This window comes from Schistocerca serialis, chromosome 5 (assembly GCF_023864345.2).
Source record: "Schistocerca serialis cubense isolate TAMUIC-IGC-003099 chromosome 5, iqSchSeri2.2, whole genome shotgun sequence".
Lineage (NCBI taxonomy): Eukaryota > Metazoa > Arthropoda > Insecta > Orthoptera > Acrididae > Schistocerca > Schistocerca serialis.
Window position 1 is genome coordinate 522,376,386 of NC_064642.1, and position 25,565 is coordinate 522,401,950.

Genomic DNA, 25,565 nt, shown 5'->3' on the forward strand with positions numbered 1-25,565 from the left:
ATTACTTGCGGCTTTTCGCGGATGATGCTGTAGTATACAGAGAAGTTGCAACATTAGAAAATTGCAGCGAAATACAGGAAGATCTGCAGCGGATAGGCACTTGGTGCAGGGAGTGGCAACTGACCCTTAACAAAGACAAATGTAATGTATTGCGAATACATAGAAAGAAGAATCATTTATTGTATGATTATATGATAGCGGAACAAACACTGGTGGCAGTTACTTATGTAAAATATCTGGGAGTATGCATACGGAACGATTTGAAGTGGAATGATCATATAAAATTAGTTGTTGGTAAGGCGGGTGCCAGGTTGAGATTCATTGGGAGAGTCCTTAGAAAATGCAGTCCATCAACAAAGGAAGTGGCTTGCAAAACACTCGTTCGACCTATTCTTGAGTATTGCTCATCAGTTTGGGATCCGTACCAGGTCGGGTTGACAGAGGAGATAGAGAAGATCCAAAGAAGAGCGGCGCGTTTCGTCACAGGGTTATTTGGTAACCGTGATAGCGTTACGGAGATGTTTAGCAAACTCAGGTGGCAGACTCTGCAAGAGAGGCGCTCTGCATCGCGGTGTAGCTTGCTGTCCAGGTTTCGAGAGGGTGCGTTTCTGGATGAGGTACTGAATATATTGCTTCCCCCTACTTACACCTCCCGAGGAGATCACGAATGCAAAATTAGAGAGATTCGAGCGCGCACGGAAGCTTTCCGGCAGTCGTTCTTCCCGCGAACTATACGCTGGGTGGCTTGCGGAGTATAAATGTAGATGTAGATGTAGATGTAGATGTACTTTATTGTCGCACCTCGTACAAATACGAGGCTTGTGAAAATGGGTGAAGCCTGAAACTAGTCATCCAGTAAATGAAAAACTGCGATGGTGTTAAAATGTCTTTTCTTTAATACTTGAGACCTGTAAGGAGCGACGTACTGAAGATGTTTATATTATGTATAATTAGAATTGCAAAGTTACTGTAGCTTATTAATGTCACATAAATATTATGATACATTTATGTGCTACTGGTCCCCGAAACTAATAACTAACACTTTTTATTTTAAGGAGCACATGACAGCATATATAGGTGACAAAAGTCCTGGGATAGCGACATGCACATACATAGATGGCGTTAGTATCGCGTACACAGCGTATAAAGAAAAGGGCAGTGCATTGGCGGAGCTGTCATTTGTACTCAGTTGGTTCACGTGGAAAGTTTCCCGACGTGATTATGGCCGCACGACGGAAATTCAGACTTTGAATGCGGGATGGTACTTGGAGCTACACGCATAGGACAATCAATTTCGGAAATGGTTAGGGAATTAAATACTTCGAGATCAAAGAGTATGCCGAGAATATCAAATTTCAGGTATTACATTTCACCACGGACAACGCCGTGGACAACGGACTTCACCTAACGACAAAGAGCAGCAACGTCTGCATAGAGTTCTCAGTGCTAACAGCCAAGCACCACTGCGTGAAATAATCGCAGAAATCAATGTGGGACGTACAACGAACGTATTCGTTAGGACAGTGCGGCGAAATTTGGCGTTAATGGGCTACGGCAGCAGACGATCGACGCGTGTGCCTTTGCTACCAGCACGACATCGGGCTCGTGAAAATATTGATTGGATCTTACACGACTGATCAGATGAGTCCTGATTTCAACTGGTAGGGTTCTGGTGCGGAGCACCCCACCCCCCTCCCACCTCTCTCCCCCATGAAGCAAAGGACCCAAATTTTCAACAAAGCACTGTGCAAGCTGTGGTAGCTCCATAGTGGTGTGGGCTGCTTTTACATGGAATGGACTTGGTCCTCTGGTATAACTGAACCGATCATTGACTGGAAACGGTTATATTCGGCTACTTGGAGGCCATTTGCATCCATTCGTGGGCTTCATGTTCTCAAACAAAGATGGAATTTTTACGGATGCGCCGTGTCGCCGGACCACAATTGTATGCTACTGGTTTGAAGAACATTCTGGACAATTCGAGCGAACGATTTGGCTACCCAGATCGCCTGACGCGAATCCCATCGAGCATATATGGGACATAATGGAGAGGTCAGTTCGTGCACAAGAATTTGCACCGGCAACACTTTAACAATTATGGACGGCTATGGAGGTCGTTATCAAGAGAAAGAAAACTGGCGTTCTACGGATCGGAACGTGGAATGTCAGATCCCTTAATCGGGCAGGTAGGTTAGAAAATTTAAAAAGCGAAATGGATAGGTTGAAGTTAGATATAGTGGGAATTAGTGAAGTTTGGTGGCAGGAGGAACAAGACTTTTGGTCAGGTGAATACAGGGTTATAAATACAAAATCAAATAGGGGTAATGCAGGAGTAGGTTTAATAATGAATAAAAAAATAAGAGTGCGGGTAAGCTACTACAAACAGCATAGTGAACGTATTATTGTGGCCAAGATAGACACGAAGCCCACGCCTACTACAGTAGTACAAGTTTATATGCCAACTAGCTCTGCAGATGATGAAGAAATTGATGAAATGTATGATGAGATAAAAGAAATTATTCAGGTAGTGAAGGGAGACGAAAATTTAATAGTCATGGGTCACTGGAATTCGACAGTAAGAAAACGAAGAGTAGGAAACGTAGTAGGTGAATATGGATTGGGGCTAAGAAATGAAAGAGAAAGCCGCCTGGCAGAATTTTGCACAGAGCATAAATTAACCATAGCTAACACTTGGTTCAAGAATCATGAAAGAAGGTTGTATACATGGAAGAAGCCTGGAGATACTAAAAGGTATCAGATAGATTATATAATGGTAAGACAGAGATTTAGGAACCAGATTTTAAATTGTAAGACATTTCCAGGGGCAGATGTGGACTCTGACCACAATCTATTGGTTATGAACTGTAGAATAAAACTGAAGAAACTTCAAAAAGATGGGAATTTAAGGAGATGGGATCTGGATAAACTGAAAGAACCAGAGTTTGTACAGAGTTTCAGGGAGAGCATAAGGCAGGGCCGGCCAGAAATTCTGCACGCGTGCGATGCCTCTGCACATGTGCAACTTCAGGGTCACAGCGTGCACGCCGCCGCCGTCAGTGTTCATGTAGTGCATGTTTCTACGCACAGATGTCGCTTTATCCACTTGCTGAGATACTCTGTACCGGCGCATTCTAGTACTTTTTCCACAGCTTGCAAGCCAATCATGGGAAGGTATTTCTCGTATTAAACACTTAAAATACTGTCACAGTCTACTCATTGAGACGTCTGCTTTTATGTTAACAGTTTAACCCAATAAGACAAGTAATACAGGTAACAACCGTGGGTTTTTATTGACGCAGCTTGACTGACGGCACGTAAATAAGCGTAATGTTTTTGATCTAGTATTTAAGAAAGAGAGCACTTAGCGACTTCCAACGAACCGTAGTCATGATTTCAAATAACATTAAACCAATGCAAGGTTTCCTATAACTAATTCTCGGTGCCCTCAGTTACACCCACATAATTTCTGTCTCGCTGACCTCTGAACATATGACAACCGCAGACCTCTCGATGATCACCTGTACCATTATTGCTATATCTTTCATCAGTTCCGTCTGAAATCTGCGTAATAAACGACAATTAGATGAATGTTATGTTTTATCGACTTCAGCTGAGCTTAGCCCTTCACACATTTAAAAAAAAAACCTAAATGTAAGTATACAACAATCGGTTTAATGACCAATTTTCCTGATAATAATGTAACATGGAGCAGAATGAGGCAATAATGCACAGTTAGTAAACACTGATTTTTAATTATGAAAGGAATAAATCCAAACACGTTTATCACTGGTCATGCGAAATGATATAGTTAATATCGGGCACAAAAGCACGGCTCATTGACAAACGCAAGCAATTGCGGGAGATTTTCATCACTGATGCTTGATCGAAACGACCGAGAACTTAGATCTGCCGTCCGTTGCTTTTTCACAGTATCTGCCATTTCTCAGTACTGTCAAGGTTACGGTCACCAGGGGGTAAACGAGACTGGGTATGGTGCGCTCTTCCTTGTACCACATAAACAGGGAAGAGGAGCCGCCGCCGTTCATTTAGGACACATGTCTAATAACAGATGTCGCTGTCGCTCGCTGTCGCACACGTGCGCACATGTGCAGCACTTCCGCACGTCTGCACACTGTGCAGCGTTTGGCCGGCCCTGGCATAAGGGAACAATTGACAGGAATGGGGGAAAGAAATACAGTAGAAGAAAAATAGGTAGCTTTGAGGAATGAAATAGTGAAGGCAGCAGAGGATGAAGTAGGTAAAAAGACGAGGGCTAGTACAAATCCTTGGGTAACAGAAGAGATACTGAATTTGATTGATGAAAGGAGAAAATACAAAAATGCAATAAATCAAGCAGGCAAAAAAGAATACAAACGTCTCAAAAATGAGATCGATAGGAAGTGCAAAATGGCTAAGCAGGGATGGCTAGAGGATAAATGTAAGGATGTAGAGGCTTATCTCACGAAGGGTAAGATAGATACTGCCTACAGGAAAATTAAAGAGATCTTTGGAGAAAACAGAACCACTTGCATGAATATCAAGAGCTCAGATGGAAACCCAGTTCTAAGCAAAGAAGGGAAAGCAGAAAGGTGGAAGCAATATATAGAGGGGTCTATACAAGGGCGATGTTCTTGAGGACAATATTATAGAAATGGAAGAGGAGGTAGATGAAGATGAAATGGGAGATACTGCGTGAAGAGTTTGACAGTTCACTGAAAGACCTAAGTCGAAACAAGGCCCCTGGAGTAGACAACATCCCATTAGAACTACTGACAGCCTTGGGACAGCCAGACCTAACAAAACTCTACCATCTGGTGAGCAAGATGTATGAGACAGGCGAAATTCCCTCAGACTTCAAGAAGAATATAGTAATTCCAATCCCAAAGAAAGCAGTTGTTGACAGATGTGAAAATTACCGCACTATCAGTTTAATAAGTCACAGCTCCAAAATACTAACGCGAATTCTTTACAGACGAATGGAAAAACTGGTAGAAGCTGACCTCGGGGAAGATCAGTTTGGATTCCGTAGAAATGTTGGAACACGTGAGGCAATACTGACCCTACGACTTATCTTAGAAGAAACATTAAGGAAAGGCAAACCTACGTTTCTATCATTTGTAGACTTAGAGAAAGCTTTTGACAATGTTGACTGGAATACTCTCTTTCAAATTCTAAAGGTGGCAGGGGTAAAATACAGGGAGCGAAAGGCTATTTACAATTTGTACAGAAACCAGATGGCAGTTATAAGAGTTGAGGGACATGAAAGGGAAGCAGTGGTTGGGAAGGGAGTGAGACAGGGTTTTAGCCTCTCCCCAATGTTATTGAGCAAGCAGTAAAGGAAACAAAAGATAAATTCGCAGTAGGTATTAAAATCCATGGACAAGAAATAAAAACTTTGAGGTTTGCCAATGACATTGTAATTCTGTCAGAGACAGCAAAGGACTTGGAAGAGCAGTTGAACGGAATGGACAGTGTGTTGAAAGGAGGGTATAAGATTAACATCAACAAAAGCAAAACGAGGATAATGGAATGTAGTCGAATTAAATCGGATGATGCTCAGGGAATTTGATTAGGAAATGAGACACTTAAAGTAGTAAAGGAGTTTTGCTATTTGGGGAGCAAAATAACTGATGATGGTCAAAGTAGAGAGGATATAAAATGTAGACTGGCAATGGCAAGGAAAGCGTTTCTGAAGAAGAGAAATTTGTTAACATCGAGTATTGATTTAAGTGTCAGGAAGTCGTTTCTGAAAGTATTTGTATGGAGTGTGGCCATGCATGGAAGTGAAACATGGACGATAAATAGTTTAGACAAGAAGAGAACAGAAGCTTTCGAAATGTGGTGCTACAGAAGAATGCTGAAGATTAGATGGCTAGATCACATAACTAATGAGGAGGTATTGAACAGAATTGGGGAGAAGAGGAGTTTGTGGTACAACTTGACTAGAAGAAGGGATCGGTTGGTAGGACATGTTCTGAGGCACCAGTTTGGTACTGGAGGGCAGCGTGGATGGTAAACATCGTAGAAGGAGACCAAGAGATGAATACACTATGCAGATTCAGAAGGATGTAGGCTGCAGTTGGTACTTCGAGATGAAGAAGCTTGCACAGGATAGAGTAGCATGGAGAGCTGCATCAAACCAGTCTCAGGACTGAATACCACAACAACAACAACATGGAGGTAGCATGGATCAAAATTTCTGCAGGGGGCTTCCAGCAGGAGGGGGGAGGTCCGACACTATATTGGGGGATATCCCATGACTTTTGTCACCTGAGAGCTTCTGATGTTGGGGGATATCCTATGACTTTTGTCACCTTAGCGTATAATATCTGAGAATAAGGGCAGTGGTATTTCGCACAATGCGGTTCAGCTAAGGATGGGGGCGGGGGTATTCCGCACATTGCAGTCCACCAGCTGAGACAGTAAGCGCCATCTAAACTACCATCAAAGCACGAAGAAAGCAGCAATTCTTCCGATGAATGATTAACGCTGCAAACCGCGCCTGCTCCCCTAGCCGCCACGCCGAGCCCTGCCCATTACATCCGTTACTTTTTACGTATTTTAAGACAGTGAAATCACTTTCACCTGCGGGGAAAGTCTTAACACCTATCTGCTTCATCAGTTATGTAAGGGGTCCTGGAACACATTTCGTGTTCGAATGTGTGACTTTACCTGGAGCTTATATCTAAAACAACACGAAATTCCGAAGTGATGGTCCTGAAGAACACACTCCTCACTACTGAGTTTCGATATACTCAAGACTATTTTCAATGGAGATATAGTGTTTAATTTGTTTTCCAGAACAGTTTTGGTACAATCACGCACTATCTGTTAATAAATGAGGTAATTGTTTATGCGCCTATCTCCCAATAACAGAGACAATTTCTTGTTATGAACAGTTGTCAATAGTCGTTTAAGGTTAAAGAAGACGTTTATTAATAATTCGGAAACGGAAAGTGGTACGCTCGTTTCACTGTATCAGTTCTTCGAAGCATTCTTCCTGAATGTCAACTCACTGTTACCATTTTTGCAGGAGATTCTTTGGTGTGGAGAGATGTTCATTGTTGTAGTGACCTTGGTAAACTACCTGATGAGCCAAAGCGTAATGATCTCTTGCTTAAAAGTATGTTGGTCCATCTTTGGAACGGGATACAGCAGTGATTCTGCGTCACGTGGGCTTCACAGGTCCTTGGCAGGTTTGCGGAGGTATTTGACGTCAGATGTCTACGCAGTCGTCATATAATTTCTATAAATCATTTTTATAAATTACAATTGTGGGCGTACAGCTAGCTCCCGATAGCATCCCAGTCGTGATCCATCGGGTTCAGATCGGATGCGTTTAGTAACCGAGGTTTCAAAGTGAGTTCATTATCATGCTCTTCAAACCACTGTAGTACGATCCCGTCCGTACGACACGGACAGTTATCCTGTTATAAGACATTCTCGCAGTCGAATAAGACATCGTGCATGGAGGAATGCAAGTGGTCCGCAACAAGGTTCGTGTGGCTCAAGCTGTCATGGTGCATTTGATTACTACCACAGGTGAATGTTGGAGAGTGGGCAAGCCTGTGACCAAGCTGTCATGGTGCATTTGATTACTACCACAGGTGAATGTTGGAGAGTGGGCAAGCCTGTGACCACATTCTGAGATGATGAAGCGTGGACGTCCAACACCTTGCTGCCAATTAGTGGTTTCACCGTCCTTGTAGGACTTTTCATGGATGCTCACGACAGTAGCTCGTGCACAACCAATCATCTTCGTCGTTGTCTAGATGCTAGTTTCCACGGACACGGCTATAAAAATCTAGCCTTCCTCAAAGCCACTTATGTTAGTGATTTTCCCCATTTGTAACTCGTATCGTTGCTAGAAAGAATCCCTATCCATATTAGGTACTAAAGGACTAACACGGCTCATGGCGCACGCCCCAAGTGCAGGCTGCCTATCTAACGACTTACAGGAGCAACAAAAATTTGATTTTCAATATTTAGTGTAATTACTGACCGAATTTAAAAATTTAAAATGCTATCATAATTTACTTACTACAAGTTATCATCTATGTAAAAATTTATAATGAATGGATGTAAAATGTACCGCAAGACAACTGTAATTGGTGATTTCTTTATTGTCACAACCTGTTTCGCTACATTAAAACAACATCTTCGGATGAACTACATAAGAAGGAAAGTATCCCACGTAATACATTAACCAAAATACCATAAGAATCTTTTTAAAAAATTTTAAAAATTTTAAATTTTTCGAGAATTTCAAGAGAATTTTTTAATATTGTACTATATCCTACGTAAAGTATTTAAACACGCATAAAAATCAAACTGAAGACGTACTTAACGATAGTACCTCTCCAGCATATTTTATTTCCCAGAGTATTGTCCAAAACTACAAACTTCTGTTTGTAAGCTCGATACATCTGGTGTTCACAGTGTTCAATGTTGGGATTGCCCGAAGAGATATATTGGACATACTGGCAGAGCTTTTAGTGTGCGTTTCCACGAGCATCTTAATTTGGCCAGTTCGAAGTCTGCCTTAAATGCTTATCTTCGTGAACGGGACATGTAGTTGATAACCTTCACTCCAATTTATCAATTTTATACTGTCAAGAAAAAGCTCAGCATCCTTGAGGAGGTGGAAATCGTGCGCTGTAAGAACACCCTCCTATGGCACACTCTGAATAACCCGATGGAACTAAGGCAATGTGGTAAATTGAATGACTTCAGTCGTCTAAAAAGTGGGGTTTAATTTCATCTGCTTTGTGAGTCTACTTATTTTTACTTTTCTCATCATTATACTTACTTTCCTTGAATGAGCAATTGTAATTTTGAACTTATTTATTATTGTATCTTTGAATGCATCCTTTCACTGCTAAGACGGTCTCGAACCTTCCGCATTCGTACATCGACTTTCCGCCTTAGTACACACCTGAAGGGCTTCCGTGTTGTACCTTTACAACCATCACAGGGTATGTATAGATTCTCGTTTGATGTTATATCAAGCTGTCTTAATCCTTTGCTATCTTATTATCTTAAATTTCGGTCATAGGTGTCCCTTCAATTGAATTAGCCTGCATGACAAAAAAATATTAACGTATCATTAACTATGGCAGTATGTTGCGGTTTTAATTTAGTGTTCTCTGTTTCGTGGGTTCCACATGGATACGATTACCGGCTTGTTACTCACTCAACCTTATGGTCATGACATTTGGTCATTATAGTGTGAGAACGAATGAATGGGGAAGGGTGTGCGAAAGCGCCGAGGAGAGAGGGATTGGTTATTTAGCTAGCTGGATGCTCCAATTTCGATCTTTCCTTATTTATGTCTTTCATTTTCACTCACAAAACTTATTGTGCTTTTCCTGTAGTCCGTCACCGCACATTTCGCCTCGATGTCCTGTTTTATTTATTTCAAAGAATTCCGGTTTTTGATTACGAACTTTGGGAGCGTTTTGGTTCGCTAATGTGAGACCGTTATTAAGTACGTTTTAAGTTTGGTTTTTTTCTTCCTGTTTAAATACTTAACATAGGTTCTATAAAAATATTTAAAAAATTTGCATGAAATTCTCGAAATATTTAAAATTTTTAAAACTCTTGTAAAAGATTCGTATACTATTTTGATCATATGTATTACATGGGATCCTTTCCTTCCTATGTAGTTCACCTGAGGATGCTGTTGTAAGGCAGAGAAACCTGTTGTGACGATAAAGAAATCACCTATTACAGCTGTCTTGCGGTTCATTTTACCTCCATTGACTAAGAAGTATTACAGTTAGAAACTGTGTACATGTCTTGAGGAGTGTAAATCATGGCGCGCAAATTACCAGAATATATTCATACAGTATTTCAGAATGGGAGTACTTAGCGAATTCCAACAAAATATACAAATTATTTCAAACTTTTACGAAACACTTTCTCGCGGCATATCCCATAAAACGATGAAAAGAAAACAGTTTCTCGTTTACAGCATTTTCGCCGCTCATGCTGTAACACTTCAGCACCATATATAACATTTTAATGTACTGCTTCTTTACCAATAAATCTATTCCCAACAGATATGACAGACAGTATGCCAATATCCACATAAAGCACTGAATGTACCTGTAAAATTATGTCATTCTACGACACAGTGTTCAAGAAACACGTCGTCATAAACATTGATATGCATGAAAAACTACCTTGATTATAACTGGACGCAAGTTACAGTTATACAAAAACAAAAAACCGGTGCAAAAGAAGATGGAACTCAAGAAGCACTCTTGGGGCAGATGGTAAATGCACTGGCGTTTAGACAAATAATAAGTAACATAGATGCACCCACTCATTGGCTGGCCAAATACTTAGTCTCGTTGTTAAGATCTTTTGTACTTAAATGTGAACATCATATCCGTAATCCAGCTGATTTTAATAGTAGGTTAAAAACTTTGTCCGGATCCGCGCGATTGCTACGGTCGCAGGTTCGAATCCTGCCTCAGGCATGGATGTGGGTGATGTCCTTATGTTAGTTAGGTTTACGTAGTTCTAAGTTCTAGGGGACTGATGACCTCAGATGTTAAGTACCATGGTGCTCAGAGCCATTTGAACCATTTTTAAAAAAACAGCTTAACAGCTATGACGTATTGGATAGCTTGGCTCTGAGCACTGTGGGACTTAACATCTGTGATCATTAGTCCCCTAGAACTTAGAACTACTGAAACCTAACTAACCTAAGGACATCACACACATCCATGCCCGAGGCAGGATTCGAACCTGTGACCGGAGCGGTCACGCGGTTCCAGACTGAAGCGCCTATACCGCACGGCCACACCGTTGGACAGCTTGGATGTGGGTGATGTCCTTAGGTTAGTTAGGTTTAAGTAGTTCTAAGTTCTAGGGCACTGATGACCTCAGATGTTAAGTCCCATGGTGCTCAGAGCCATTTGAACCATTTTTAAAAAACAGCTTAACAGCTATGACGTATTGGACAGCTTTGACGTCATTTCTGTGTTCACCACAGCACCTTTTGTTCACTGTCGTTGATTATCACCAGGTTTGAAGAAGACATTACAGCACGATTTACGCATGCGCTAACATACACTTACTTTCTATTTTATAATCAACATTTTGAACGCATTGATGGTGTTGCTATGGGCAGTCCTCTCTAACACACGCTAGCTTATTTATTTATGGAGGATTTTGAAGAAAAAGTACTCAACTCTGCAGTTTTAAAACGGGCAGTATTCTAGAGATACGCCAATGACACATTCACAGTTTGTCGCCATGACGCGAACAGTTTGATCTAGTTTCTTCAACATCTAAATTCCATCTCCTAAAAATCAAATTTACAGTGGAGTGGGAAATGAATGGCTGTCTATCGTTTCTGTGTGTATTAATTCTATGAAAGGAAGATGAGTTTTCGGGACACCGCGTTTACCTGAAAGCCCATCCATACCTATTTATATTTGCAGGCACGTAGTTGCCATCATTCTTCACAAACCATGAGTGGACTCAAAACGTAAGCACATAGGGCTCCTATAGTCCCCGACGCTGATAGTCTACAGAGCGAACTGATACACTTGGAAAAAATATCCAGTAACAATGAATACACAAAACATCAAATTGAGGGAGCTCTGCAAGCGAAAAGGCTAGACCAACCAAAATAAGAGCAAGAATATAGAGAGATGTAATGTCTATGGCCTTTCTACCGCACGTGGGAAATACTTCTTCAGAAGTTCAAAGAATAATGAAGAAACATAAAGTGGATGTAATCTTCCCCCAACGGCCAACACGGTAGCTCTTCTGGGATCCGTGAAGGATGATCTGCTTTTACGAAAGATGAGTATATACGAAATTTCTTGTGAGTGTACTAAAAGGTACATTGGTAACAATAAACATTGTAAAACCACGTTGTATTGAACCCCAGAGATACATTCACCTACAACAGCCCACCTAATTTGCAGCAACTGAACACTGTATTTCCAGTGGACATTCCAGCGATTACGGGAAAGCTAAGATACTGGCCTTAGCCTCATCCTATTGAGAGTCAGTGATGTAGGAAGCTGTGGAAATAGAATCAGTAGAAAACCTGCTCAGCCGAGTTCAGGGTTTCCATATCGACAAATCATAGAAAACCCTCATTCTACGTCTTCACTTTCAAAAGAAGTACTGTTCTAAATCTTCGCTGTCATTCCTCTATAATAATCAACCAAATACTTCGTAGGCATTGTGGATTCGCTCACTCTGCGCTTGCTTTGTCTTGTCTATGTCTGGAGCTCTTGTTATCAGCAGTGTTATCTCTGAAATATGTGCGTTTACTCCACAATATTTTTTTTTTTTTTGCGTCATCAGTCTTCTGACTAGTTTGATGTGGACAGCCAAGAATTCCTCTTCTGGGACAGCCTCTTCATTTCAGAGTGGCACTTGCAACCGACGTCCTCAATCTCCGCCTTCCTGTACAGTTCATGCCCTCTACAGTTCCCTCTAGTAACATGGAAGTCATTCCCTCATGTCATAGTAGATGTCCTATCATCATGTCTCTTCTCCTTATCAGTGTTTTCCACATATTCTTTTCCTCTCCGATTTTGTGCAGAACCTGCTCGCTCCTTACCTTATCAGTCCACCTAATTTTCAACATTCGTCTGTAGCACCACATCTCGAATGCTTCGATTCTCTTCTGTTCCGGTTTTCCCACAGTCCATGTTTCACTACCATACAATTCTGTGCTCCAAACGTATATCCTTAGACGTTTCTTCCTCAAATTAAGACCTATGTTTGATACTAGTAGACTTCTCTTGGCCAGGAATACCCTTTTTGCGAGTGCTAATCTGCTTTTGATGTCCTCCTTGCTCCGTCCATCATTGGTTATTTTGCTGCCTCGGTAGCAGAATTCCTTAGCTTCATCTGCTTCGTGACCATCAATCCCGATGTTAAGTTTCTCGCTGTTCTCATCTCTGCTACTTCTCAATACTTTCATCTGTTTTTGATGTACTCTTAAATCTGTACTTATTAGACTGTTCATTCCATTGAGCAAATCCTATAATTTTTCTTCACTTTCACTGAGGATAGCAGTGTCATCGGCGAATCTTATCACTGATACCATTTCACCTAGAATTTTAATTCCACTCCTGAACCTTTCTTTTATTTCCGTCATTGCTTCTTCGATGTACAGATTGAACAATAGGGTGAAAGACTAAATCCCTGTCTTAGACCAATTTTAATTCAAGCACTTCGTTCTTGGTCGTCCACTTTTATTATCTCCTCTCGGCTCTTGTCTATATTGCATGTTACCCGTCTCTTTCTATAGCTTATCCCTATTTTTTTTCAGAATTTCGAAAATCTTGCACCATTTTACATTGTCAAACACTTGTTCCAGGTCGATAAATACTACTGTCAACGTGTCTTGGTTCCATTGTCAACCGCACCGTCAGATCTGCCTCTCGGGTGCCTTTACCTTTCCTAAAGCGAAACTGATCGTCCTCAAACACATCCTTAGTTTTCTTTTCCATTCTTCTGTATATTATTCATCTCAGCAACTGGGGTGCATGGCCTGTTACGCTGATTGTGCAACGATTCTCGCACTTGTCAGTTCTTGCAGTCATCAGAATTGTGTGGATGATATTCTTCCAAAAGTCAGATGTTACGTCGCCAGGCTCATACATTCGACACACCAACTCCAATAGTCATTTGGTTTCCAATTCGCCCCAAAGTTTTTAGAAATTCTGATGGAAGTGGCATCTATCCCTTCTGCCTTATTCTTATTTCATTTTAAGACCTCCAAAGCTGTCTTAAATTCTTATTCTAGTACTGGATCCCCTATCTCTTCTAAACTGGCTCCTGTTTCTTCCTCTTTCACATCAGACAAATCTTCCCCCTCACAGAGACCTTCATTGTACTCTTTCCACCTATCCCCTCACTCCTCTGCATTTAACAGTAGAATTTCCGTTGCGCTCTCAATGTTACCACCCTTGTTTTTAGTTTCACCGATGGCTAGTTTGACTTTCCTATATACTAAGTCAGTCCTTCTGACAAACTTTTCTTTTTCAGTTTCTTCACAGTTTTCATGCAACCATTTCATTTTGGCTTCCCAGCACTTACTGTTTATTTCATTCCTCAGCGACTTGTATTTCTGTATTCTGCAAGTTCCCTGAACATTTTTATACTTCCTTCTTTCATCTCTCAACCGAAGTATTTCTTCTGCTACCCATCGTTTCTTCTCATTTACCTTCTTTGTACCTATGTTTTGCTTTCCAACTTCCGTGATCGCCATTTTTAGACATGTCCATTCTGCTTCAACTGTACTGGCTACTGAGCTACTCCTTATTGCTGTATCTATAGCCTTAGAGAACTTCAAGCGTATCTCATGATTCCTTAGTACTTCCGCATCCCACTTCTTTGCGTATTGACTCTCCCTGACTAATCTGTTAAACTTCAGCCTACTCTTCATCACTAACACATTGCGACCTGACTCTCTATCTGCTCCTGGGAACGCCTTACAATCTAGCATTTGATTTCGGAATCTCTTGCTGGCCGTGGTGTTATTTAACTGAAATCTTCCCGTATCACACGGCCTTTTCCAAGTATACCTCCTCCTCTTGTAAGTCTTGAACAGAGTATTCGCTATTACTAGTTGAAATTTATTACAGAACTCAATTAGTCTTCCTCCTCACTCATTCCTTGTCCCAAGCCCATATCCTCCAGTAATCTTTTCTTCTACTCCTTCCCCTAAAACTGCATTCCAGTCCTCCATGACTGTTAGATTTTCCTCTCCCTTTATGTACTGTTATTACCCTTTCAGTTTCCTCATATGCTTTCTCTGTCTCTTTATCTTCAGCTTGTGACGTCGGCATGTATACCTGAACTATCGTCGTAGCTGTTGATTTGCTGTCGATTCTGGTAAGAGCAGCCGTATCACTGAACTCTTCACAGTAACACACTTTCTACCTTATTCATAAAGAATCCTACTCGCGTTATACTATTTTCTACTGCCGTTGATGTTACCTTATACTTATCTGACTAGAAATCCTTGTCTTCTTTCCATTTCGTCTCACTGATCCCTACTATATGTAGATTGAGCCTTAGAATCTCCCTTTTCAGATTTACTAGCTTCCACTCCACGTTCAAGCTTCTGACGTTCCACGCCTCGACTCGCACAACGTTATCCTTTCGTTAGTTACTCAATCTTTTTCTCATGGTCACCTCCCCATGGCAGTCCCCTCCCGGAACCTGCAAGACTTGTCGGGTGCTCGAGGAGTCCTGTAGTGAGTGTCTTCAACACGTGGCGAAACCAAACTGAAGGCACGTCCAGACGTCCTGGGGTTGGACGACCACCCTCCGTTGCAGATGTCGGAAGTCGTAGGCTGGGCAGACTGGTGAAACAGGAGAGGTGACGAACTGTGGCGGAATTAACATCAGAGCGGGCGGAGTGCAAGTGTGTCTGAACACACAGTGCACCGAACACTCCTAACAATGGGCCTCTATAGGCAACGACCCAAGCATGAGCCAATGTTAATACTACGACATCGGCAATTACGACTGAAATGGGCAGGTGACCCTCGGCAGTGGACGTTGGCGCAATGGCAGAGCGTTGCATGGTCTGATGAATTCCGATTCCTTATTGATCATGCCGGTGGGAGGGCACGAATCCGTCGTCTTCCAGAGGAACAGCTCCTTGAAACCTATACTGCAGGCCGGAGACATGCTTGGCGGTGGCTCCATTATGCCCTGAGAAACGTTGTCGTGGGCGTCATCCGTGAGTCCAGTGGAGCTTGTGCAAGGCACCAAGGAGTATTGTACACTGGTTGCAGACCACATACAGTCCTTCATGACGATCATGTTCCCCGACGGTAACCGCATTTTTCAGCAAGATAGTGCGCCATGTCACAAGACCAGGAGTGTGATGGAGTGGTTCGAGGAACACAGTGGCGAGTTCCGATTGATGTGCTGGCCGCCCATCTCGCCAGATATGAATCCGATCGAACGCATCTGACATGTAATTGAACGTTGCGTCAGAGCTCATCGCCCCCTCGGATTTGCGGGAGTTGGTAACTTGTGTTTCCAGATGTGGTGCCAACTCCCTCCAGCAACCTACCAAGGCCTCATTGCTTCCATGCCACGACGCACCGCCACGGTTACCCGTGCCATAGGTGGACATGCCGTCTATTAGTTAGGCGGTCATAATGTTCTGGCTGGTCAGTGTAAACTTCTCCACCAGGCGGCATTTAGTCTTGCGATAGAGAGTGGTCATAAGTTTTAGATCATAAATGTTTATTTCTGTAGCATTATCATTTGTCAAGTTTCACATGTCTTCCATTGTAGGTGTCTTTTTTCGTTGTGAGTCTTAAGAAGCCGGCCAGTGTGGCCACGCGGTTAAAGGCGCTTCAGTCTGGAACCGCGCGACCGCTACGGTCGCAGGTTCGAATCCTGCCTCGGGCATGGATGTGTGTTATGTCTTTAGGTTAGTTAGGTTTAAGTAGTTCTAAGTTCTAGGGGACTCATGACCTCAGATGTTAAGTCCCATAGTGCTCAGAGCCATTTTGAGTCTTAAGACTGCTCTGAAGCGGCCTGCCATTATTTCGTCTCTTGCCCCAACCTCAGAGTAGCACTGCACCCAACGGCCTCAACCATCTGTCGTTATATTCCAATCTCTTGTATTCTCCTACATTTTTTGCCTCCTACGGCTTCCTCTGTTACCCAAGCACTTCCCTGGAGTCCTAGCATATCTTCTATCATCCTTGTATCTTTCTAGTTAGTGTTATTTATCCACAATATCTTCCTCATTTAACGGCACATCATCTATCTTTACCTCAGTTTTTATTATAATACAATTACTATTTAACAGCCGGCCGGTGTGGCCGAGCGGTTCCAGGCGCTACAGTCGGGAACCGTGCGACCGCTACGGTCGCAGGTACGATTCCTGCCTCGGGCATGGATGTGTGTGATGTCCTTAGGTTAGTTAGGTTTAAGTAGTTCTAAGTTCTAGAGGACTGATGACCTCTGAAGTTAAGTCCCATAGTGCTCAGAGCCATTTGAACCATTACTATTTAACAATTTCGCAGAATTATTTACATATATTTTCACAAGAATTAAATAACTGGCATTAACTTCTGCACTTCTGAGAATCTCGTCATCCACTATCTCAATAGGGCTCTTTTCATTGAGTATACTTCTACAAACAACACATCTCAAATGTTTTTATTTTTCTTGTTTCGATTTTTCCCGTAGTCCCATGCGATGTCCTGCCCTCTACAGGGCAGTACAGTACTGCGTGCAAGACATGAAATCTATTTGCAGTTGCGAATATGGACAGCAATCAGCTGTATAATGAAATTACGACAATGAAAATCTGTGCCAGACCGCGACCCGAACCGGGATGTCCTGTTTATCGCGATCACGAATCAGAGCCAGACTCAAACTTCAAAAATGGTTCAAATGGCTCTGAGCACTATGAGACTTAACATCTGAGGTCATCAGTCCCCTAGAACTTAGAGCTACTTAAACCTAACTAACCTAAGGACACCACACACAGTCATGCCCGAGGCAGGATTCGAACCTGCGACCGTAGCAGCAGCGCGGTTCCGGACTGAAGCGCCTGACGAGTCAAACTTCCTTATGTCGTCAGTCATGCGTCTATAACCTGTTCTCGTACATCCGTTATGTTTATTTCCGTACAGGGGAGATATTTTAATTGGAAGTCACTTCTCCGCTGCCGGCAGATGCATGTCCAAAGAAACACATTCCGTCGTCATTCGTAATGACATCTTATTTATCCGCTGACACTGGGCGAGTGACTTTCGAGTAAAATGTGTCACCTGTACAAGAGTATACATAATGGATGTACGAGGTAAAGGCTAAAGACACATAGCTGGCGACATTTAGAAGTTTGTGTCTCTCCGTGATTCGTGCTCGGATAGCCTAACGGTAACGCGACCGCTCGCGAGAAGTGGGAAATCAGGGTACGAGCCCTTATAGATTTTCACTGTCATCATTTCTTTATACAGCAGATGGTTCTCCATATTCGCAATTGCGAATACACTTAATGTGTTTCATAACAGCTGTAGTCTCCGCGGGAACATTGCATTGTAATTCGGTACAGAATGTCTTAACTTACTGTGTACAAGGTCAGAATTGCAGCCAGAACAGGCAAGCGTCCTGCTCACAAGGCTGACCGTGTTATCACAACCCCTGCGGCGTCTAACAACAGACATTATCTTGGAGAATAATGGCATTAAGATACAGATTTTTGGAATTCGAAAGGACTTTTCTTGCGTTGTCCTTATTTAATGATTCTTAGAAACCTCATCCTCCAAGGGAGTACCCAACGAGGGGAAAAGTTGGACAGGTGCATCCCACCCCTAGAAAGAAATCTTCACAAACCTATTTCGCATCCAAGCGCCCTCCCCCCCCCCCCCCCCAAACCCCACCCCCACGAACAGACAGACGTATAAATAAATTGAGTATCAGTCGAAAGGAAACCAGAATACGTAACGGATGTTTACTTGTAGCAAGTATATCCACCCAATTAGGAGTGTTAATCTTCAACTCATTGCGATAAAATATCAACTGAACTTACTCTTACCTAGTCTGAAGAGTTTTGCTGCTCGACTAGCGATCTGATTATAAAGCGAAAAGAACGATACCAAGCGAAAAGTGTTACACCTTGCTCAGAATAATACTCATGATAATGTTCAAGTCAAAGGAGAAGTATAGCAGAGTACCTTGTTAACAGACGACTACAATTTCCGTCTTTTGAATGGTGAAGAACTTGAAGATATTCTTTGTTTAGACGCGGGGGTAAAATAAAGCATACTTGAGTTGCTTCGTCACACATCACTACGGACTGCAGGAAAGTACCTCCTACGGTTCAAATCGCAAGTTTTTCACATATTCGTAACTTTGTCTGCCAATTCCAATGCCAAAATTTGTTTTATTGGTCACGACAAGCTATAATATTTTTGGCAGCGGTTGTAAGCAGAATTAAGTGAACTGTTAGAGAGAGAGAGAGAGAGCGGGCTTGCCGCCAGGATGAATGGAATACAGTTCGGGCGTATAACTAACTGTTCGGTCTTTTGCTTCCTTTTATTTCATTTCTTTGCCCATTTCTACCGCTGCTTAATTTTACTTCGACGCAAAGTTCCATTCGCAAACCACATATTGAAATACAAACATAGGGCACTTGAGATCTACATAAGTTATTATATTAATTACTACGTAGAACTCTCATCCTGCTTTTGAATAACAGCTTAATACTGAATTAAATGATATTATTTTGCAACCCGTCTCAAGATACAATACATTGACGACGACTAACATCTAAATCGTTTCCTTTTTTTTTTTTTCGTGATATGTTAAAATACAGCATCACCGGTCTATTGCGGTCTAACTGTGTTGGTGAGGCAGTAAATTTCCACAGGGCAGTGACTGCGTCACTGCAATTCACTTTGGAGGTGTGGCGGTGACAGTACTACATGAGCCAGGCAGAAAAATTTAGCCTAACATGGGCAGGTATGATTGGAAAGTATTGGACGTAGAATGGGGGCTAGTCCCGCCAAAGGATGCGTCCGTGGTGGGCGTGCCAGACCTATCGTTAGCCATGGTCGGAATCCGTTTCCTCTAGGATGGTTAGGGGAACCGGATGTCGATGCCAGCGGCGTGGAAGTGTGGTCCCAACGTGGCGTAACCCACCCATGGACAGTGTCCCTCAAGGCATCCACTTTCTCATAGAGCCGCCGCGCGTTGTTGCGTATGGTCGTCTTTAGGGGGACGATATCCGCTTCCTCGTGGAGAGTGACAATTCTCGTGAGTGGCGGGGCGTGCAGGCTCCACCTGATCACCTTGTTCTGCAGGCGCTGCAATGTCCGCGTCCTGGTGACACTAATCGTGGCCCATGCAGCAGATCCATACGTGAGGGCAGGCAGGATAACTGTTCGGTAAATGCGGAGCTTGGTATGCAGGTTAAGTTCCCTACTGCGAAAGAGCGGGTACAAAGCCCTGGTTAACTTTTGCCCCTTGTTGGTGACATACTCCGCATGTCAGTGGAAGAGCAACTTGTGGTCCATCTGGACCCCGAGATAGGTGGTTGTCGGGGACCAGGGCACCTGCACACCTGCAATCGAGATATTGCGGCTGAGGACTGGGCGCCGTTTCGTAAAGTAAACTGCCGTAGTTTTGGCGGCATTGAGAGCTATTTTGTTTGTCCGGCACCAGGTGATAGTGGCGTCCACCTGTCGCTGGAGGCGGGCGACGACGGCGTCAGTAATGCGGCCAGTGGTGTATAGCGCTGTGTAGTCAGCGTATTGTGCAAGGTGGCACTCGAGGATGACCGGCATATCATTGACATAGATATTAAATAGGATGGGAGATAGCACAGATCCTTGCGGAGTGCCTGCCGACAACTGGCGAATGCCAGAACGCATTTCCCGTTGAGCCACTAGGAAAGTCCTACCACGGAGGAAGTCATCCACGATCTTGACATAAATATCCGGTATAGGGGTCTGTGTCAGCATCTTGTGTACGAGGTTGTCTTGCCAGATCTTATCGTAGGCGTTTTGCAAGTCCAGAAAAACGGCAGCTGTCGACTTGGCAGTGTTGAAGCCTTTGCTGATGTGTTCAGTGATCCGTAGGACCTGAAGTTCAGCAGAGAGGTGCGAAGTGAATCCAAACTGTTCAGGACGGATCGTCCCAGCTGCTGCAAGAGGTTGGGAAAGTCGGTGAAGCATCACAGATTCAAGGACCTTCGCCATAGTGTTTAGGAGGCTGATGGGCCTGTTGTTGGTGGGGACTGTAGGGTCTTTGAACCTCTTGGGGATCGCAATCAGCTTGGCTTGTTTCCACTGAGGGGGGAAAAGGCCAGATGTGAGACAACAGTTTAAAATCTTGGTGAACAAGATGAGTGGTGTGCGGGGAAGGTGGCAAAGATGTTCATTTAAAATTCCGTCCAATCCAGGGGCCGACCGGCCACGTTTCCGTCGAAGGATGCGCTGAATTTCTGCCATGGATGTAAGAAGGGGAGCAGACTGGGGTGGGCGGTTGCGGAAAGCAGCAACAGCTGTCAGGACTTCATGTTCTTCCTGTAGTTCGTTCGGAGAAAGGTCCTGGACCAGAGGGCGGTTTTGGGCCTCGAACGCATCTGCCAGCGTTTCCACAATTTGCAGGGTATCATATGACAAGACCGCTGCTGTGCGAATAGGATGGGCAGTCGCTGGCTTAGAACGCCGCAGGGTGCGAATGACAGCCCAGTCAGATTTTTGGTGGAGTAGGAAAGTGGACATCCTGTCCTCCCACTGTTCAGACCTCCATTCGGCGAGCCGGTGGCTGAATTCGCGTTGGAGGCGTCCCACTGTTCAGACCTCCATTCGGCGAGCCGGTGGCTGAATCCGCGTTGAAGGCGTCCCACTGTTCAGACCTCCATTCGGCGAGCCGGTGGCTGAATTCGCGTTGGAGGCGTCCCACTGTTCAGACCTCCATTCGGCGAGCCGGTGGCTGAATTCGCGTTGGAGGCGTCCCACTGTTCAGACCTCCATTCGGCGAGCCGGTGGCTGAATTCGCGTTGGAGGCGTCCCACTGTTCAGACCTGCATTCGGCGAGCCGGTGGCTGAATTCGCGTTGGAAGCGTCCCTCTTTTCAGACCTCCATTCGGCGAGCCGGTGGCTGAATTCGCGTTGGAGGCGTCCCACTGTTCAGACCTCCATTCGGCGAGCCGGTGGCTGAATTCGCGTTGGAGGCGTCCCACTGTTCAGACCTCCATTCGGCGAGCCGGTGGCTGAATTCGCGTTGAGGCGTCCCACTGTTCAGACCTCCATTCGGCGAGCCGGTGGCTGAATTCCCCTTCAGCTCTCGTAACAGAGGGGGCAAGTCGTCCAGGGGTGTTAAATTTCGAGGTGCAGTGGAGGTGGAGAGTTTCACTGCTTTCTGTATTTTGGCGGTAAGGTAATCCACAGCACGGACTATATTGGCCGATGTTGTCAAATCGAGGTCTTGTCGAGTAGTGTTACTAAGTACCCTGGTAAACTTATCTCGGTTGATGAGGGTCGCAGTGGAACGAGCATCAAATAAATCGTTTCCGTACTATAAAATAGATATATAAACTGACTACGTAATTTCACCTGCGAGTTTGTTTCAGAATAAGTATTTCAATTTCCACTATATAAGGGGGAGGTCTTTATATACTTTTTGGCTCTTGCGATGTATACATGAATCTATTTACTTTCATTTTTGCTGGCAATGTTTTTCAGTATCCAAAGATACACATACGAAGACGTTCCTGCTACCTGACAATGTATGTAGATGGTGTCAGATTTTGGAATCTCTGTCTACCTTACTTTGCTAATACGGCCTGGCCACTTCCTTGATTTTCCGCAAATACTCACCGAAATAATTACGAATGCTCTAATATGACAAATTAATGTCGGTGATATATATTCACTAGTGCCCAAAATTAAGGCAAAAAACGCAAATTTTGCAAGATAGCGTTTATATTGCCATAAAACAATATAAACAGGTGATAGTAAAGGAGAAACAATGTAAAAATACAGAATATAAACAACTGCAACATGTATAACGGTAGACAAAAATGTTCCTCTTTGTAGGGAGCACATAGTGCTTATGTGGGTTGCGATCTAGATGGTTGTAAAACAATAGACTGGTAGCCAAGATCGCAGAAATTCTTTATATTTCATGATTACCGGTTTCGGCGAAACTAAAACCGCCATCATCTGATTTGTTTTACAAAAATGTTCTTCGTTTTTTGCAACTTCACGGATTTGCACACACATACCGACAACTGGTTAATGTGTTCAGTATGGGGTGACCACCTCTGGGAGCAATACAGGCCTGACAACGATTGTGCACGCTGTGAATGATGTCATCAATCTGCAGAGCTGCTCCCAAGTCTTTGAGAATGGTTGGTAGATGCTGACGTTACGCAACCCACGTCCCCAGTGCATCCCAGACGTGCTCTATGGGATTCAAAGCGGGAGAGCGAGCAAGCCATACCATGCGTGCAATATCTTGGTCTCCAAGAAAACATTAAACACCCGTGCTGTATGAGGTCGATAATTATCGTCCATCCATATTAAGTCTGGAACAACAGCACCTCGCAACAACCGCACATGCCCAACATCTCGTCAGGATACCTGACACCAGTTACACCTTGTCGATTCAAAGGTACAATTCATGAAGAGGTGGTCAACATAATCCCTGCTGACACCATTAGGGATCATCCTCGATATTGGTCTCTTTCCACAAAGTTTGGGTCTCGAAATCGTGTTCCACGTTCCCTCCAATGTGAGTCTGTCGAGAATTGCATTCGAGACCAAATCGCGACTCATCTGTGAAAAGAACTTTGGCCCACTGTTCAATCGTTCAGATGGCATGTTGACGACTCCACTCTAGACATTCCCTCCTGTGAAGAAGCGTCAGAGGTACACATACAGCAGGTCTCCGCTAGTATAGGGCACTCTGTGGAAGCCTTTTGTACACCGTTTGCCTCGATACAACACGCCCAGTGGATGCTGGCAGGTCAGATGCCAGTTGCCGTGCAGTTCTAAGGCGGTACCGTCTTGCCCTTACAGCCAAATAATGGTCCTCCCTTCCTGGTGTCACACGTGGTCGGCCCCGTCCTGGTCTTCGGGATACAGTTTCGGAATTTTTTTTGAAAATTTCTGGTAAGTCCCTATGGGACCAAACTGCAGAGGTCATCGGTCCCTAGGCTTACACACTACTTAATCTAACTTAAAGTAACTTACGCTAAGGACATCACACACACCCACGCCCGAGGGAGGACTTGAACCTCTGACGAGGGGAGCCGGGCGAACTGTAGCAAGACGCCTCAGATCGCACGCCTACCCCGTGCGGCTACAGTTTCGGCCTCTATAAACTGTCGCCACATCCGAGAAACAACAGAACGATTCACATTAAGCGATCGGGTCACATCAAGTTGCGACTATCCTGCTTCCATTCTTCCTATGGCCCTCCACTGTAGAGAGTTTGATAGGCTTCTTGTCTGTGCCATACTGCACCGTCTGTGGGTGTGTACGCAGCAGTTGTGGATGTCGGGCTACCAGGGAAACACTACCCCGTTTGATAGGTGCCCTGACGTCATCAATGGCGTGCCTCTCCGTTGACCGGAATGAAATCTTTGGTGCGGAACACGATCGTACGACATAGGTTGACAGTTTGTATAATTATATCGTGAACTAGAAACAGGACGGGGAAATAGAAGTTTGTTGCTTTAATTTTGGACGCCAGTGTACTCTTTATAACATGCTGTGCCAACATTGTCCACTAGGAGACGGACGCTCCTGGACACACCTCTGCTTGCCCTCGGGCGAGCCCAGCTAGTAAACATTACCTGCCAGGCTGCCCTGATGCAGGCATTCTGTGTACCTGCGAGCTACTTGACGGGCACTGCCTGCCTTCGTGCGCTCGGTCAGTGCAGAACGGCCACATAAACTACGAACCTGCAGCCTGAGTAATATGAATAAGAACGTCAACAAGAATGGAAGGCCAAAAACGATGTGCTCTATTAAATATGGTCTAAGAAAGAGATGCAGACTATCTCACTTACTATTCAGTCTTTATAAACACTGCGGAAAAAAATGCAACACACTAAAGAACTGTGTTCAGTGGCATCACCTTATAAGATGTGCATACTGAGACGTTGTGCTGTTAGTGATTCATTTGTCATGGTCATTGGCGATCAGATACTGATCTGGAGGCCTACCTGTGCATCCTCTGATTTGACTCTGCAGGCGGTAACTGTGCTTAGACGTCAACACTTGTTGCATCATTCATTGTAGGGTACAACCATGCGCCACCGACGAGTAAGTACTCCTGTTGAACAATTTCAGCCATTTAAAGGGGAGTGCATTGTTGGCATGTTGCAAGGACTGCTACTCACGTTGGGCACAGTCTATCAGCCGGCCGAGGTGGCCGAGCGGTTCTAGGCGCTACACTCTGGAACCGCGCGACCGCTACGGTCGCAGGTTCGAATCCTGCCTCGGGCATGGATGTGTGTGATGTCTTTACGTTAGTTAGGTTTAATTAGTTCTAAGTTATAGGGGACTGATGACCTTAGAAGTGAAGTCCCATAGTGCTCAGAGCCATTTGAGCCATTTTGAACAGTCTATCAGTGGTGTGTTGCTCTCTTCAGTAGCAGTCCGTGGAACATTCCAACACGCTTAACTAGGTTCTGTACATCCTGTAGTATGGACACCCGGCAAGATCAACGCACTCAGCGAGCAGCGGTGGCTCATTGAACGTCACCAAAGGAAAAAAAATTGGGCTCATGTTGCACACGCTATATCCTCGAGAACCACTCCAAACCGTCAATTTGCAGCAGGACTAAGACCACGTGTGCCTCTGGTCAGGCTACCCTGCCACCAAGACACCACCCAGCAGGCTACTTGTGGTCGTGTAAAGAGTTTGGAACGGCGCCCTTTTGTCTTCAGTGATGAGGGTAGGTTCTATCTGTATGTGATCTATAAACGTACACGTGTACGACATATACCTGGTGAGCGTCCTACTCCAGAGTGCATTCGCCCACTACGCACAGGTCTCACCCCGGGTTTCAGGGTGTCACGGTT

At 44.1% G+C, this 25,565-nt stretch overlaps 1 protein-coding gene across 1 annotated transcript in view; it reads left to right on the forward strand.

Moving 5' to 3' along the window:
• Positions 1 to 25,565, forward strand: part of LOC126481176 (voltage-dependent calcium channel subunit alpha-2/delta-3) — an 885,717-nt gene that overhangs the window by 370,694 nt on the left and 489,458 nt on the right. The gene's annotated exons all lie outside the window — the stretch shown is intronic.